This window comes from Leucoraja erinacea, chromosome 26, assembly GCF_028641065.1.
Source record: "Leucoraja erinacea ecotype New England chromosome 26, Leri_hhj_1, whole genome shotgun sequence".
NCBI classification, from domain to species: Eukaryota; Metazoa; Chordata; class Chondrichthyes; order Rajiformes; family Rajidae; genus Leucoraja; species Leucoraja erinaceus.
The window spans coordinates 31,853,473-31,871,462 of record NC_073402.1 but is presented as its reverse complement, the minus strand read 5'-3'; the positions used below and the strand labels follow the sequence as shown (position 1 = coordinate 31,871,462).

Below are 17,990 nucleotides of genomic sequence, written 5' to 3'. Positions count from 1 at the left end.
GACGTTTCACAGAGTGCTGGAGTAACTCAGCGGGTGCAGGCAGCATCTGTGGAGCTAAGGAAATAGGTAACGTTTCGGGTCGAAACCCTTCCGGGTTTCGGCCCGAAACGTTGCCTATTTCCAGAAGGTTTTCGGCCCGAAACGTTGCCTATTTCCTTCGCTCCATAGATGCTGCTGCACCATAACTCAGTGGGTCAGGCAGCATCTGTGGAGAACATGGATAGGTGACGTTTCACAGAGTGCCGGAGTAACTCAGCGGGCAGGTTGTCTTGGGTTGGAAAGTTGCACAGTCCAAGTTTACATCCGCTGGAGTTTAGAAGAGTGAGAATGATTGAGACTTTAATGGCGGGCGGTACAGGCAAAGCTGACGTGGAGAGGAAGATCTTCAACTGTAAAGAGAGGCTGGAGAGGCTGGGACTTGTGTGGGTCAGTCACCATCCCAAGGTAGGAGACAGGTTTAAGGTGAGGGGGGGAAAGATTTAATGGGAACCTGAGGGGCAATGTTTTCACACAGAGGGTGGTGGGTGTATGGAACGAGCTGCCAGAGGAGGTCATTGAGGCAGTTACAATAACAGCATTTAGCTGGACACATGGAGCGAGAAGATTGGGAGGAATATGGGCCAAATGTGGGCAAATGGGTGGTAGACAAAAGTGCTGGAGAAACTCAGCTGGTGCAGCAGCATCCATAGAGTGAAGGAAATGGGCAACGTTTCGGGCCGAAACCCCGTCTTCAGGGTTTCGGTCCGAACGTGGGCAGATTTTAAATGGGTCAGCATGGACAAGTGGGGCCGAAGGGCCAGTTTCTGTGCTGTATGTCATGTTGTCACTTGTGGGTGGAGCACCAAGGCAAATTCCTTGTATGTGAATACTTGGTCAATAAATCTATTCAATTAAAAGATATAGATGTATAGGAGACAAACACAGACAAAGGGATAGTCAGCATTGGGCCCAAGGGCCTGTGTTTGTGCTGTGTGACCCTGTGGCTCTAACCAGTGACCCTTGTTTAATAAATAAGGGGCAGCCTCTACAAGATGGAGATAGATCGAAGCGAGTCAGGAATTCCTGGAACTCTCTCTCTCTCTGTGGGATGGTTGACATTGAGGTTTTGAATCTTTTGGAGCAGAGGCAGATGGATTCTTGCCAATCGAGGAGTGGGAGGTGACTGGGGATGGGGAGTAGAGCAAGAGTCGCTGAGAATCACAGCAGCTGCATCTTATTAAATAACAATGGTGGCATGAACTGCTTCCTCCCACTCCTAGATCTGATGCTGCTGCTGCTGATGCTGCTGCAGACCACGTTGGGCCCGCGCTGACTGTTTGTTCTCTTGACCTAAACAGCCAAGAATGTGTTAGCTACGGCTATTAGCAAAGTGCTTGGTGATGGAGCTGCCTTGCCCCAAGCACTCCTTGACATAAACTAGAGGTTGGAGTTGCAGAGTAACTTGTAGAGACGGGGATCTATATCGTTGATGATGGCACGGATGGCCAACACTCAGGAGGCAGCTCTGTGTCCAAGGTGAGATGTTTAGGTTCAATTCCCAATGTCTACGGAGTAGTGTTAAATCGGTGCCTGGACTAGGGACCAGGGACCAGGGTATCTGAAAGAAATGTCCCGACCCGAAATGTCACCTATCCATGTTCTCCGCAGATGCTGCCTGACCCGCTGAGTTACTCCAGCACTCTGTGAAACGTCACCTATCCATGTTCTCCAAAGATGCTACCGGACCCACTGAGTTATGGTGCAGCAGCATCTATGGAACTAAGGAAATAGGCAACGTTTCGGGCCGAAACACTTCTGGAAATAGGCAACGTTTCGGGCCGAAACCCTTATGGGTTTCGGACCGAAACGTTGCCTATTTCCTTAGCTCCATAGATGCTGCTGCACCCGCTGAGTTACTCCAGCACTCTGTGAAACGTCACCTATCCATGTTCTCCACAGATGCTGCCTGACCCGCTGAGTTACTCCAGCACTCTGCGCCTTTCATTTGTAACCCAGCATCTGCAGTTCTTCCTTGTGTCTAGGTTCCGTGTGCTGGTGGCTGAAGGCTGGGGTGGTTAAGGAATGATGTGTTGCATTTAGCCTGAGAACAGGTGCTGTTGACAGTGGCTGGCTACGTGAGTGAATGAGTGGAGATGGTGCTGAGCTCATCCACTACACAGGGTAGCCATGACCCAGTGCTTACCACTGTATCGCGTTCCTAGAGTTTTACAGTATGGAAACAGTCCCTTCAGCCCAACTTGCCCACACCGGCCAACATGCCCCATCTACACTAGTCCCACCTGCCTTGCGTTTGGTCCATATCCCTCCAAACCTGTCCTATCCATGTACCTGTCCAAATGTTTCTCAAATATTGTGATAGTCCCAGCCTCAACTACCTCCTCTGGCAGCTCGTTCCATACACTCATTTCTGTGTGGAAAAAGTTACCCCTCAGATTCCTATTAAATCTTTTCCCCCTATGCCTTAAACCCGTGTCCTCTGGTCCTTGATTCCCCTACTCTGGGCAAGAAACTTTGTGCATCTACCTGATCTATTCCTCTCATGATTTTATACACCTCTATAAGATCACCCCTCATCCTTGCGCTCCAAGGAATAGACCCAGTCTTCTGACCTTCTCCCATCCTAACCAATAGCTCTCCCACCTCAAACACTACCATCTGCCATTCTCTACATCTTTGTAAAATTAGTTTATAATCCAGTATCTCTGGATCAATGTTTTCATGAGAGAGTTAGAGTTTTGACGAGAGAATTTGAATTTTCAAGATAGATTTAGCTCTTAGGGCTGATGGGATCAGGAGATATGGGGAGAAGGCAGGAACGGGGCACTGATTTTTGATGATCAGCCATGATCATATTGAATGGCGGTGCTGGCTCGAAGGGCCGAATGGCCTACTCCAGCACCTATTTTCTATGTTTCTAAACGGAGAACTACAGATGTTGGTTTATGCCAAAGTTAGTACAGCACGGTGACGCAGCGGGTAGTGCTGCTGCCTCACAGCGCCAGAGACCCGGGTTCAATCCTGACTACGGGTGCTGTCTGTATGGAATTTGTACGTTCCCCTGTTTTCTCAGGGTGCTCCGGTTTCCTCCCACATTCCAAAGGCATTCAGTACCAAATGTGTAGGATTGTGCTCGTGTTCTGGTGAATGCTGGTCGGCATAGACTCATTGGGTCGAGGGGCTTGTTGCTGTGCTTGTATCTCCAAGCAAAATAGACACAGATTGCTGGAGTAACTCAGCTGGTCAGGCAGTATCTCTGGGGAAAAGGAATAGGTGATGTTTCGTGTCGAGACCCTGCATCTGACTCGGATGCAAAGGTTTTGGGCCGATGGTCCGTGTGGACTCGATAGGTCAAAGGGCCTGTTTCCACCCTGTGTCTCCAAACTAAACTAAACTGAACTACAATTTCCCAAATCATGTTTTAACTTGATGAGCGAAGAGTATTTAATTGTCAAATGTACCAAGTGTGGAATATAGAAGTGTTTAGATGCCTGCAGCTTAGCCTGCCCGTGAACACAACAACACATATAATCAATGATACACTGAATGAGTGAGTGGAATACCAGGTAAATGGGTAGACACAGTCCGTCATGGAAGGTCACACTTGCTGAGGATAGTGTTGTGCAAGGTTCAACAGCCTGATGGTTGCTGGGACTAAAGACAACTTTAATCTCCCCCATCTGGGAACGTGAGCTTCCTGTCAGGGGGGGAGACTTCCTGTGTGTATGTCATCAAAGGAAATGTTTACCAAGGGCTGATGTGATTTTTACTGCACAGCTTGGAACACAATCCTTTAATGTGACCGTCCAGCTGAAGTCTGTGTCAAAGTCGGTCTAAACAACGCAGTAGCGCAGCGGGTAGAGCTGCTGCCTCACAGCGCCAGAGGATCGGGTTCCATCCTGACTACGGGTGCTGTCTGTACGGAGTTTGCACGTTCTCCCCGTGACCTGCGTGGGTTTTCTCCGGGTGCTCCGGTTTCCTCCCACTCTTCAAAGACGGAAACAGGTTTGTGGGTTAATTGGCTTCGGTAAATTTGTAACTGTTCTCCAGAGAGGCTGCCTGTCGCACTGAGTTACTCCAGCACGCTGTGTTTTATTCAGCTATAATCTTCTAATGGCTTCTCTGGTGCCCTAATATTACTGATTATTAATCGATTGAATTATTGATTATGAGGTCTTTGTTGTGTTATTGTACATGGGGCTGCATCCAGCAACAAGAACACGCACACGCACACCTCCAGATTCAGGGACAGTTTCTTCCCAACTTTTATTCGGCAACTGAACCATCCTACCACAACCAGAGAGCAGTGCTGAACTATCTTTTTCATTGGTGACACTCGGACTATCTTTGATTGGATTTTGCTGACTTTATCTTGCACAAAACGTTTTTCCCTTATCATGTATCTTTACAGTGTGCACAGCTCGATTGTAATCATGTATTATCTTTCCGCTGACTGGATAGCACGCATCTAAAGCTTTTCACTGTTCCTCTGTACACATGACGATAAACTAGACAGAACTGAAGTCAGAATTTAATTGTGTGGGAAGTGACTGCAGATGTTGGTTTAAACTGAAGATGGACACAAAATGTAGGAGTAACTCAGTAGGACAGGCAGCATCTCTGGAGAGAAGGAATGGGTGACGTTTCGGGTCGAGACTCTTCTTCAGAAGGTCTCGGTCCGAAACGTCGCCAATTCCTTTGCCTGTCCTACTGAGTTACTCCTACATTTTGTGTCCATCTTTGTGAGAATTTAATTATTTTGTTATTGATACTTATGACAATTAAACACTATCTGATGCGTGGTTTAACTTCCGTGATAAACATGAAGCATTTTAACGGCTGTGGAACTGAGGAGATGTGTTGGGGAGGCTGAAACTCTGAATTCCACAGATTCACCACCCTCGGACTAAAGAATTTCCTCATCATCTCCTTCCTAAAGGAACATCCTTTAATTCTGAGGCTGTGACCTCTGGTCCTAGACTCTCCCACTAGTGGAAACATCCTCCCCACATCCAAGCTTGGGAGAACATTTATGTGTTCCCCACCTCAGCAAACTTCAGATAGACACAATGCTGGAGTAACTCCAGTGGCAAGACTGCACATGATTAACATCGAGACATTTACATAGAAATACCAGAAGGGAATAACGTTTAGTGCAAGGTAAAGAGAAATGTTGCTGCAGGGGTAGAGATTTAATAGTTGGATCGGGCGGCTAAGTGTGGCAGCCAGATTTGGAGTTTGATGGGGTCTGACTGCTCCTTTGTTGTGGAGATACAGATGTGCTTCACGTCCACACTAGCATGGACTGGTGAGCTTGCACAGCTGGAAGGCACAGGCAGCTCGCAGGAGCCTCAGCATGCTTGGATGGGGAGGTTTGTGTGTGTGCGTGTGTGTGGTGTGTGTCGGAGTGTGTGTGTGCGTGCATGTTTTTGTGTGTGCGTGCATGTTTTTGTGTGTGTGTGGTGTGTGTCGGAGTGTGTGTGTGCGTGTGTTTTTGTGTGTGTGTGGTGTGTGTCGGAGTGTGTGTGTGTGTGCGTGTGCATGTTTTGGGGTGTGTGTGTGTGTGTGCGTGTGTTTGTGTGTGTGTGTGTGTGTATATGGGTGTGTGTGTGTGTGTATGTGTGTGTGTGTGTGTGTGTGTGTGTGTGTGTGTTTGTGTGTGTGTGTGTGTATATGTGTGTGTGTGGGGTGTGGTGTGTGTGTGTGTGTGTGTGTGTGTGTGTGTGTGTGTGTGTATGGGTGTGTGTGTGTGTGTATGTGTGTGTGTGTGTGTGTGTGTGTGTGTGTGTGTGTGTATATGTGTGTGTGTGTGTGTGTGTGTGTGTGTGCGTGTGTTTGTGTGTGTATGCGTGTGTGTGCGCGTGTGGGTGTGTGTATGTGTGTGGGGGGGGGGGGGTTGTCGGATGAATGGTGCCATTCTTCATGAGGGTGCTGTCCACAAAATGACTCTGCAGTTATTGTGCAGTGTGGTCTGTGTGAATGAAAGGAGCTGGTGTCAGGTTGTGGGTGAGTGAGGTGGGAGGTACAATGAATATATCACTGTTCCAATTCATCCAATTGATGCACTGTTCACCCACTGGTGGTGATGATAGCTGCTTATCTTGCTTTAAAACTCATTCAGTTTCCTTAAGGATTGGCCTGGTCTTGTACATCTGGCTGGAAGCCAATGTTGATGGGGTTGGCTTCCGAACTGCTGATCCCACCCATTAGTTCATGTCATAGGAGCAGAATTAGGCCATTTGGCCCATCGTGTCCACTCCGTCATTCAATCATGGCTGATCTAACATACCCCTCCCCTAGGGTTGCCAACTTTCTTGCTCCCAAATAGAAACATAGAAACATAGAAATTAGGTGCAGGAGTAGGCCATTCGGCCCTTCGAGCCTGCACCGCCATTCAATATGATCATGGCTGATCATCCAACTCAGTATCCCGTACCTGTCTTCTCTCCATACCCCCTGATCCCCTTAGCCACAAGGGCCACATCTAACTCCCTCTTAAATATAGCCAATGAACTGGCCTCGACTACCCTCTGTGGCAGAGAGTTCCAGAGATTCACCACTCTCTGTGTGAAAAAAGTTCTTCTCATCTCGGTTTTAAAGGATTTCCCCCTTATCCTTAAGCTGTGACCCCTTGTCCTGGACTTCCCCTAACATCGGGAACAATCTTCCTGCATCTAGCCTGTCCAACCCCTTAAGAATTTTGTAAGTTTCTATAAGATCCCCTCTCAATCTCCTAAATTCTAGAGAGTATAAACCAAGTCTATCCAGTCTTTCTTCATAAGGGACAAACGGTCAAAATAAGGGACAAATTCCCCACGGCAATTTGTTGACCGACTGGGCCGTGTCTGGGTGAATGATGAGTTGGCCCCGGGTGCTGGACTGCACACAAAGCCCAGCCGGTGGACCAGCTGAGGCCAGTACCCCATCCAACTCGTGAACTGATGATCAGCCATGAGAAGGAGGGGTGGTGTCGGCTGTAAGCGAAGGTTGGACTCCATGGGCTGGACTACGTCGGGATGGGTGAGGCGGGGCTGGACACAGCCCTCCGACCCGACAGTCCCCTCGACCCGAGAGGGACGAACCAATTTAGCCCAATATACGGGATGTCCCGGCTAATACGGGAACCCTACCTCTCGACCCCATTCTCCTGCCCCCTCCCATAACCCCTGAGACCCGTACTAATCAAGAATCTATCAATCTGCACCTTAACAATGTCTATTGACTGCCTCCACAGCCGACTGTCGCAAAGAATTCCACAGGTTCACCCACCCTGTAGCTTAACAAATTCCTCCTCATCTCCTTCCTAAAGGAATGTCCTTTAATTATGAGGCTGTGCCCTCTAGTCCTAGACTCTCCCACCCTCTCCACATCCACTCTATCCAGGCCTTTCACTATTCGATAGGTTTCAATGTCTCGTCTTTCTAAACTCCAGCGAGTACAGGCCCAGTGCCGACAAACGCTCATCATATGTTAACCCACTCATTCTTATAGAAACGCACAAAATTCTTAAGGGGTTGGACAGGCTAGATGCAGGAAGATTGTTCCTGATGTTGGGGAAGTCCAGAACAAGGGGTCACACAGTTTAAGGATAAGGGGGAAATCTTTTAGGACTGAGATGAGGAAAACTTTTTTCACCCAGAGAGTGGTGAATCTGTGGAATTCTCTCCCGCAGAAGGTAGTTGAGACCACACAGTTCATTGGCTATATTTAAGAGGGAGTTAGATGTGGCCCTTGTGGCTAAAGGGATCAGGGGGTATGGAGAGAAGGCAGGTACAGGATACTGAGTTGGATGATCAGCCGTGATCATATTGAATGGCGAATGGTGCAGGCTCGAAGGGCCGAATGGCCTCTACTCCTGCCCCTATTGTCTATGTTTCTATTTCTATTCTCGTAAACCTCCTCTGGAGCCAGCACATCCTTCCTCATATACGGGTCCCAAAACTGCTCACAATACTACAAATGTGGCCTGACCAGCGCCTTATACAGCCTCAGAGCTTGAAATTCTAGAGCAAAACCACAGAGATATTTGCAACAAAGGGTGAGAATTTTGAAACGGATTCTTGCTTAAGCAGAAGCGATTGTGAGGCAGCAAGAACAAGGGTGTGGGAGGGGGGGAATGCAATGAATTAACTTTCTTGTTCATGTTACTTTTGGAGGTGATATAGGCTGGGAGTTTATTCTTTGCCTCCTAGGAGGCTGGGGGTGACCTTATTGAGGTGTACAAGATCATGAGGGGCACGGATAAAGTGGACGCTGACTGTCTTTTTCCCAGGGTAGAGGTTTCTAAAACTAGAGGGCACAGAGTTAAGGTGAGAGGGCAGAGAATTAAGAGGGACCTCGGGGGCAATGATTTTACACAGAGGGTAGGCTATATGTGGACGGGCTACCAGAGGAAATGTAGACATTTGGACAGATAGATGGATAGGAAGGGTTTAGAGGGAAATGCAAGCGACTAGGTCCAGCCATAGAGGGTGGCATGGTGGTGCTACCTTAACGTGCCAGAGACCCGGTTCGATACCGACTATGGGTGCTGTCTGTACGGAGTTTGCACGTTCTCCCCGTGACCTGCGTGGGTTTTCACCGAGTGCTCCGGTTTCCTTCCACACACCAAAGACGTGCTTGTTTATAGGTTGATTGACTTCGGTAAAAATTGTAAATTGTCCCTTGTGTGTAGGATAGTGTTAGTGTACGGGGTGATCGCTGGTCAGCAGGGATCCGATGGGCCGAAGGGCCTGTTTCCGTGTTGTATGGCTCTGTGACAAAGGAAAAACATGCGGGTAAGACCTTGCTCCAGGCCAGTCACCTTGTTGGACCAGTGTAATGGTGTCTACTCCCACTGCATATCTGGAGACCCTTCAATTGTTGTTTAAAGAAACATCATCAAATGTCAGGTTTAATCTTTAATTTTCTGACCTTTCATTATTGACCTCTCGGCTGGTAAAGGGAACACTTTCTGTTCACCTCCTCTGATCTTACACACAACTTCCTGCCCTCTCTGAAGTCTTTTATCTCTGTTCAATATGTGGGTCTTGGCGTTCTATGTTGGATGAGGTCAAAGTTCTGGAGTAAACCCGTGTATTGAACTGTAGATGCTGGTTTAAACCGAAGATAGACACAAAATGCTGGAGTAACTCAGCGGGACGGGCAGCGTCTCTGTGGAGAAGGAATGGGAGATGTTTCGGGTCGAGACTTCTGAAGAAGGATCTCGACCCGAAACGTCACCAATTCCTTCTCTCCAGAGATGCTGCATGTCCCGCTGAGTTACTCCAGCTCTTTGTGTCTGTACTCGAGCAAAACCTTCTCTGACACATTGACATTCATCCTTAAATCAGATGGCCAGGCAGCTTCTATGGAGGAAAGGAATAGGTGACGTCTCTGGTCGAGACTCTTCTTCAGGCATTGGGCGGGGGCATGGTGTACAAGAGTTAGGACTTTTGCAGCTGTGTATCTGGGCGTGGGTGAGATCACACTTGTATTGTGTGCAGTTCTGGTCGCCTGGCCACAGGAAGCTGGGGAAAAATGACACCAATTGCTGGATCATGTCAGTGTGTCATCAGGCTGGAATAACTCACACGGACATTCCTGAGATGAGGAAAAACCTTTTCACCCAGAGAGTTCCCAGAATGAATCTGCGGAATTCTCTGCCGCAGAAGGCAGTGGAGGCCAACTCACTGGATGTTTTTAAGAGAGAGTTAGGTTTAGCTCTTAGGGCTAAAGGAATCAAGAGATAGAAACATAGAAACATTGAAATTAGGTGCAGGAGTAGGCCATTCGGCCCTTCGAGCCTGCACCGCCATTCAATATGATCATGGCTGATCATCCAACTCAGTATCCCGTACCTGCCTTCTCTCCATACCCCCTGATCCCCTTAGCCAGAAGGGCCACATCTAACTCCCTCTTAAATATAGCCAATGAACTGGCCTCAACTACCCTCTGTGGCAGAGAGTTCCAGAGATTCACCACTCTCTGTGGGAAAATTATGGGGGGAGAAAGGCAGAAAGGATATGGGGGGAGAAAGCAGGAAAGGGGTACTGATTGTGGATGATCAGCCATGATCATATTGAATGGCGGTGCTGGCTCGAAGGGCCGAGTGGCCTACTCCTGCACCTATTGTCTATGTTTCTATGTCTTGATTTAGGCAGTGCTTTTAAATGCCTTGAGTTTTTGAGACTGGACTAAGCTAGCATCTTGACTGTCGAGTCTCTCTCTGCGGCTGCCTGCCGCTGAGCTAAATAAAGGCTCGCTTCTGTCGAGCAGAGAGAGGAGAATTGTGGACAATTGCAACGCTGGTCCGGTGAGACCAGAATAGGGGGGAGAATTCTCACGAAAATGCTCACTCTATTTCTACGCAGCAGCGAGTGTGAAATCTATATCTAGAAAAGCAGAAGGGCTAAGTCAATAGTTTAAACATAGCACGCATGCAAGAAGTGGCCGGTGGGAAGATAAGTCTCCGATCACCACGCTCTCAGTGCAATTACAACATGCTGGAGGAAGTCAGCGGGTCAGGCAGCATCTGTGGAGCCACAATGAAAAACCTCCCTCACCTGTGTCCACCTATCGCTCAATATAGATGCAAAATGCTGGAGTAACTCGGAGGACAGGCAGCATCTGTGGAGAGAAGGAATGGGTGACGTTTCGGGTCGAGAGCTTTTTGCACCCATCACTCACCAGTCTTTGTCCTGCCCCCACCTCTCCTCGGCTTTCTCCTCGCCTCCCAACACCAACAGTCTGAAGAAGGGACCCATCCCAAAACAGCATCAACCCTATGCTGCCTGATCCGCTGAGTTATTCCAGCACTCTGTGTTTTGCTCAAGAGTCCAGCACTTGCAGTTCGTTGTGCTGCTGTTTCTGATGTAGCCAGAAAAGAGCTTTATGCAGTGGTCACTATGGGAAAGGAATAGAGTTATTTTGTGTTTAAGAAGGAACTGCAGATGCTGGAAAATCGAAGGTAGACAAAAATGCTGGAGAAACTCAGCGGGTGCAGCAGCAACTATGGAGCGGAAATAGGCAACGTTTCGGCCCGAAACCCTTCCGGGTTTCAGCCCGAAACGTTGCCTATTTCCTTCAGGGTTTCGGGACGGAACGTTGCCTATTTCCTTCACTCCATAGTTGCTGCTGCACCCACTGAGTTTCTACCACAGACTTATTTAGTTGTGGCTACACTTAGAGTAGGTGAGAGAGAGAGGGTGGAGAGGATGCAGGAAATGCCATAATGTGTAAATGAAACTGTGTGTACAAACAGTTTAATTTGGTTTAGTTTAGAGGAACATGGACATGGAAACAGGCCCTTTGGCCCATTGAGTCCATGCTGACCAACAACCCCGAGTTGCGAGGTTGAAGAGTACCTGGAGGGCTTTACATCGCCCGGAGCGGCTTTAATGGCCGCTGGACACTTGCCATCGTCCGCCGGGGGCTTTGACTCTGACATCGGGAGGTTATTTAGAGGAGTTCAGAAGGGAGAGATCGAAGGTAGAGACTTTGCCTTCCATCAGAATAGAAACATAGAAACATAGAAATTAGGAGCGAAGGAATAGGCCACGTTTCGGCCCTTCGAGCCCTTCCGCCATTCAATATGATCATGGCTGATGCCATCCAACTCAGTATCCTGTACCTGCCTTCTCTCCATACCCTCTGATCCCCTTAGCCACAGGGCCACACCTAACTCCCTGGCTAAATATAGCCAATGAACTGTCCTCTGCGGCAGAGAGTTCCAGAGATTCACCACTCTCTGTGTGAAAAAAGTTCTTCTCATCTCGGTTTTAAAGGATTTCCCCCTTATCATTAAGCTGTGACCCCTTGTTCTGGACTGCCCCAACATCGGGAACAATCTTCCTGCATCTAGCCTGTCCCCCCCTTAAGAATTTTGTAAGTTTCTATAAGATCCACTCTCAATCTCCTCAACTCTAGCGAGTATAAACCAAATCTATCCCGTCTCTATTCATAAGACAGTCCTGACATCCCAGGAATCCGTCTGGTGAACCTTCTCTGCACTCCCTCTATGGCAATAATGTCCTTCCTCAGATTTGGAGACCAAAACTTACGCAATACTCCAAATCACAGTGAGAAGGAGATTCGCTTGGATGGATGTTTGTGTAAATTGTGTTGTGTCTTGGTTCTTTTTCTTGTGTGTATGACTGCAGAAACCAAATTTAGTTTGAACCTCAATGAGGTTCAAATGACAACAAATAAATTGCTGTATTGTATCAATCGCCCATTTTACAGGCCAATCAATTAACCTGCAAAACTAGACGTTGTCTGAAGAAGAGTCTGGCAATCAATGGGTTTTGACCTGAAACATCACCTGTTCCTTCTCTCCAGAAATGCCCCCTGACCCACTGAGTTACTCCAGCATCTTGTGTCTATCTTCGATGTGAACCAGCATCTATCTGCAGTTCCTCCTCACACAACCTACAAACCTGTACGTCTTTGGGATGTGGGAGGGGAATCGGAGCACCCGGAGAAAACCCACGCAGGTCACGGGGAGAACGTGCAAACTCCGTACAGACAGCACCCGGTAGTCACGATCTCTGGCGCTGTGAGGCAGCAGCTCTACCCGCTGAGCCTCAATGATAAACAACTGTGAGAGTGACTATAATTGATGATAATTCAGCCATTCACACTGACACAATGAGTGGTGTTGTCAACAAGACGTGCCCTTCCAGGGAAAATATTCATGGCAATGAAGACAAGGGACTGAGAATGAACTTTAAGCTCATTACTGTTTCAAACTGACTCACATTCACACTGACTGCAAAACAGATTTTTTTTCTCATGGTTTATTGACTGCATTTGAAATGCCACAGTCCCGGCGACCAATAGAATAATCCCGGTTTGGGCTGAATCTGGTATTTTTCTGTTGTGTAGAAGTCCCGCCCGCGCGCGTGAGCTGTGCCCGCCCACGGCCTTGATGAATCACCCGCTCCGAAACGCACACAACAAGGCCTGTCAGTTACTTAGCCAGAGGACTCTGGCCCGCAGCAAGCCCATGATAATGCTGCTGTTCCTTACTGTGGCAATCAGAGTGCCAGCGATACGAACAGCAACCTCATTGTTAATTTAACAAAGTACCGAACAGACTGGGTCTTTGTGGACCAATGTTGTTAGGACGATGCAGGAATTCACGACGCACCAGATTTCGATAGGAGGAGTGAGCTAGGGGACGGAAGTGAGTGTATCTGGAGGCACAAGTGGAGCAGTGGCGAGCATGACCTCTGTGCCCTCTCCTCTCCTGCCCAACCAACGACTCTCCCATCAGTGGAAACATCCTCTCCACATCCAGGTCCTTCACTATTTGGTAAATTTCAATGAGGTCCCCGCTCATCCTTCTAAACTCCAGCCAGTACAGACCCAGTGCCGACAAACGCTCATTAACCCACTCATTCCTGGGATCATTCTCGTAAACCTCTCCAGAGCCGGCACATCCTTCCTCAGATATGGGGCCCAAAACTGCTCACAATATTCCAAATGCAGCCTGACCAGCACCTTATAGAGCCTCAGCGTTACATCCCCGTGTTTGTATTCCAGCCCTCTTGAAATAAATGCTAGCATTGCCTTGGCCTTCCGTACAACCGATGCGACTTGCACTTCAACGTTTTGGGAATCCTGCACCAGCTCCCAAGTCCCTTTGCCCCACCTTGTCGACGTGACAGGGACATGGAAGCTCATTCCTGTGATTATTTCCTGTTTTTGAAACTTGCTAAATATAATTGGAGAGGAAGTGTGCAGTGTGCAAGTTGTAAATGCCGCCTTCCTTTCAGCCAGCAGGCAGGAGTACGTCAGGCAGGTCAGAGGCCTTTGCTACCTTCTCAAAAACAAGAGCCAAAGAGGCTCCAATGTATTTGGGTAGGAAGGAACTGCAGGTGCTGGTTGACACCAAAGATAGGCACAAAATTCTGGAGTAACTCTGCGGGACAAGTAGAGTCTGCGGAGAGAAAGCATAGGTTATGTTTCAGGTCGAGGATGAAGAAGGGTTTCTGCCCGAAACGTTGCCTATTTCCAGAAGGGTTTCAGCCCGAAACGTTACCTATTTCCTTTGCTCCATAGACGCTGCTCCACCCGCTGAGTTCCTCCAGCACTTTTGTCTACCTTTGATGTTCCAGCATCTGCAGTTCCTTCTAAAACATCTATCTATTCCTTCTCTCCATAGATGCTGTCTCACCTGCTGAGTTCCTCCAGCATTTTTGTCTGGCTGCAGGTAGAGAGAGACATTAGTTTCACCGAGCATCATGTTTCACCCAGGGGGACTTTGGGACAAGTTTCCACTCAGGGGACAACCGTATCTGGAACAAATTGCCAGAGGAAGCTAGAGAAGCCGAAACAATTGCTACCTATAAAAAAACAATTTAGACAGACAATAGACAAGATCTAGTGGGAAAGTGTTAAAGAAGGAACTGCAAATGCTGGAAAATTGAAGGTACACAAAAACGCTGGAGAAACTCAGCGGGTGCAGCAGCATCTATGGAGCGAAGGAGATAGGCAACGTTTCCCAATTCCTTCACTCCATAGATGCTGCTGCACCTACTGAGTTTCTCCAGCACTTTTGTGTACCTATGATTTAGTGGGATGTTGGCCAATTGGACGAGCCCACTAAGCAAACATCGTTGGAGGTGGCAGCAATTACCTATTTCCTTCCTGAAGGGTTTTGTCCCGTAACGTTGCCTATTTCCTTCGCTCGATAGATGCTGCCTCACCCGCTGAGTTCCTCCAGCATTTTTGTCTACCTTTGGATTTTTCCAGCATCTGCAGTTCTTTCTTAAACATCTCTCTGCTTGCACGGGACCCATATCCCTCCATTCCCCTGGATATCCGTGCCTTGCTACAAGCTTAAAGCCCACTGTCATATCTGCGTCCCCCACCATCCCTGGTGGTGTGTTCCACCCACTGTGTAATGCAATCCTGGATAGAAACATAGAAAATAGGTGCAGGAGTAGAGGCCATTCGGCCCTTCGGGCCTGCACCATTCGCCATTCAATATGATCATGGCTGATCATCCAACTCAGTATCCCGTACCTGCCTTCTCTCCATACCCCCTGATCCCTTTAGCCACAAGGGCCACATCTAACTCCCTCTTAAATATAGCCAATGAACTGTGTGGCCTCAACTACCTTCTGTGGCAGAGAGTTCCATGGAATGCATGTGTTGAAGATCCTTCCTCTAGTGGGAGATTTCGGATCCTTCATCTTGGACAACAGACTGTGAGCGTTCACTCTATCTGCGCCCCTCATGATCTTGTACACCTCAATAAGGTCACCCCTCATCCTCCCACCCTCCAAATAATCAAGTCCCAGCGGAGAGGTGGGTCAAGAGGGTGCTTGCTACAGGTGGAGCCGAGCACAGTCGGTCAGTGAAGCATGCATGGGGAGAGGTGTTTGGGGTCAAGTGGGCACAGGGGGGTGGGATCCCGAGGTCGGGGAGTATTGTCAAAACAGTAGGTTTATTTACGGAGATTGAGAGGGGATCTTATAGAAACTTACAAAATTCTTAAGGGTTGGACAGGCTAGATGCAGGAAGATTGTTCCCGGTGTTGGGGAAGTCCAGGACAAGGGGTCACAGCTTAAGGATAAGGGGGCTTTAAAACCGAGATGAGCTGAGAAGTCGGTCAGTGAAGCACGCAGAGAGTGGTGAATCTCTGGAACTCTCTGCCGCAGAGGGTAATTGAGGCCACCGTTCATTGGCTATATTTAAGAGGGAGTTAGATGTGGCCCTTGTGGCTAAAGGGATCAGGGGGTATGGAGAGAAGGCAGGTACAGGATACTGAGTTGGATGATCAGCCATGATCATATTGAATGGTGAATGGTGCAGGCTCGAAGGGCCGAATGGCCTACTCCTGCACCTATTTTCTATGTTTCTATGTTTCTAACTAGCCTCTCCCTCTAACTCCAGCCCACAAGCCCAGGCAACATCCAGGAGAATATCTGCATCCTTTACAACTTATTGCGACAATGGACTTAATTCTGACAGTCGTATCTTCACTGCTCAGATGCAGCAACATTATAATGTGGTCCCTTATTCACAGCGAGAAAATAGGATTTTCTTTCATTGCAAAACGTTTTAATTTAATTAATCTGCACTTAATTTATTTCATTTAATGGCTATATAATATAGTCATTGTTTTCCCGAACCATGGGGGAAGTATCTGCATTAATTATGGGGCAGGTGTACAGTGCCAATTTGAGATACGGAGCCTGAGACACAGACCGTAATCTGGAGACAGGTGATTTATCAACACACCTTTGTTCTTGCACCTTTCTTGCAAATTCGGCAGGCTTTTTCCTCGGTCTAAAGAGAGGTCCTAATCCGAAACATCACATATCCATGTTCGGCAGTAATGCTGAGGAAGGAACTGCAGATGCTGCTTTACACAAAACAAGGACACAAAGTGCTGGAGTAACTCAGCAGGTGGGGCTGCATCTCTGGAGAAACAGAATTGGTGACATTGTGGGTGGGAATCCTTCTTCAGAATGTTCTATTGTCTAGAGATGCTGTCTGACTCGTGTGGGGGGGGGGCATTTCCCCAGGTGTGTGCCCCCTAATTCTCGATTCCCCCCCCCATTGGCGAAAGAGGATTCTATGTACAAACCTCTCTGCATTATCACTGGCAGATGTAAACACTGCATTGCTGCCTTTGGTTCAGAAATGCAGAAAGACCTAATTCTGTTTACAGCGTGGGGCTGTGGAGTATATTTTGGGAAGTGTAATATGAGGTGTCTGCTGTAGATTGCTTGTCACTGCATCTAATGCCCGTGTTGTGCTGACTCTATGATTATAACTCACACACTGGGGCTGCATTGGGAAGCTTTGCCATTGCCCCAGGGTGTTGCTGCTGCCTCACAGCGCCAGAGTCATGGGTTCGATCCTGACTACAGGTGCTGCCTGTACCTTCTTCCCGTGACCTGCGTGGGTTTTCTCCGGGTGCTTTAGTCTCCTCCCACACTCCAAAGACGTGCAGGTTTGTAGGTTAATTGGCTTCTGTGACTTGTCCCTGGTGTGTTGGTTAGTGTTGGTGTACAGGATTGATTGATGGGCCGAAAGGCCTGTATCTCTATAAACAGAGATATGGGCCAAATGCGGGCAGGTGGGACAAGCTCGGAAGGAGCGTATTGGTTAGCATGGACCAGTTGGGCCGAAGGGCCTGGTCCTGTGCTGTATGACTCTGTGACTCTAAGAACCAGTGTTGTTATGCCTCGAGTGTAAATGTTTCATGCCATCATCTGAGCACATCGCTATTGCTCTCATATCATCAGTACAGTACAGACATAGTGGGCCGAAGGGCCTGTTCATACATTCGTAAGTGATAGGAGCAGAATTAGGCCATTCGGCCCATCAAGTCTACTTCGCCATTCAATCATGGCTGATCTATCTCTCCCTCCTAACCCCATTCTCCTGCCTTCTCCCCATAACCCCCTGACACCCGCACTAATCAAGAATCTATCCATCTCTGCCGTAAAAATATCTATTGACTTGTGGCCTCCACAGCCGTCTGTGGCAATGAATGGAATCAAGGGATATGGGGAAAAAGCAGGAACGGGGGTACTGATTCTGGATGCTCAGCCGTTATCATATTGAATGGCAGTGCTGGCTCGAAGGGCTGTACTCTCTATGTTTCTATGAAATACACAGATTCATCACCCCGCTGACGCAGGAAATCTCTCCTCGTTTCCTTCCTAAAGGTACTTCCTTTAATTCTGTGGCTGTGACCTCTGGTCCTAGACTCTCCCACTAGTGGAATCATCCTCTCCACATCCACTCTATCCAGGCCTTTCTGACTAATCGGTAAGTTTCAATGAGGGGTCCCCCTCATCCTCCCTGCTCTGGCCTGATGATGTACAGAAGTGAAACAATCACCACTCTTGCTACGGCCAGTGTTTAGTGGGTCAGTAACTAATGCAATGCCCACAAGCTCAGTATCTTTCTGCTTAGACAAGCCTTGCTGCTGCTTATTTGGGTCACTTCAATTCCCGAAGTATCAATTTTAGCTGCTGGGCTTTTTCGTT

The 17,990-nt window shown here is 48.2% G+C and overlaps 1 protein-coding gene across 2 annotated transcripts in view; it reads left to right on the top strand.

Moving 5' to 3' along the window:
• The window catches only part of LOC129709942 (tyrosine-protein kinase fyna), a 98,952-nt gene that overhangs the window by 14,849 nt on the left and 66,113 nt on the right, over positions 1-17,990 (top strand). The window contains exon 1 of one of the 2 annotated variants that reach the window (XM_055656645.1): positions 3,565-4,002. The exons of the other annotated variant lie outside the window; for it this stretch is intronic. The gene's annotated coding sequence lies outside the window, so the exon portion shown is untranslated. Of the gene's footprint in view, positions 1-3,564; positions 4,003-17,990 lie in introns of those variants that run through there. 2 annotated transcript variants of the gene reach the window in all.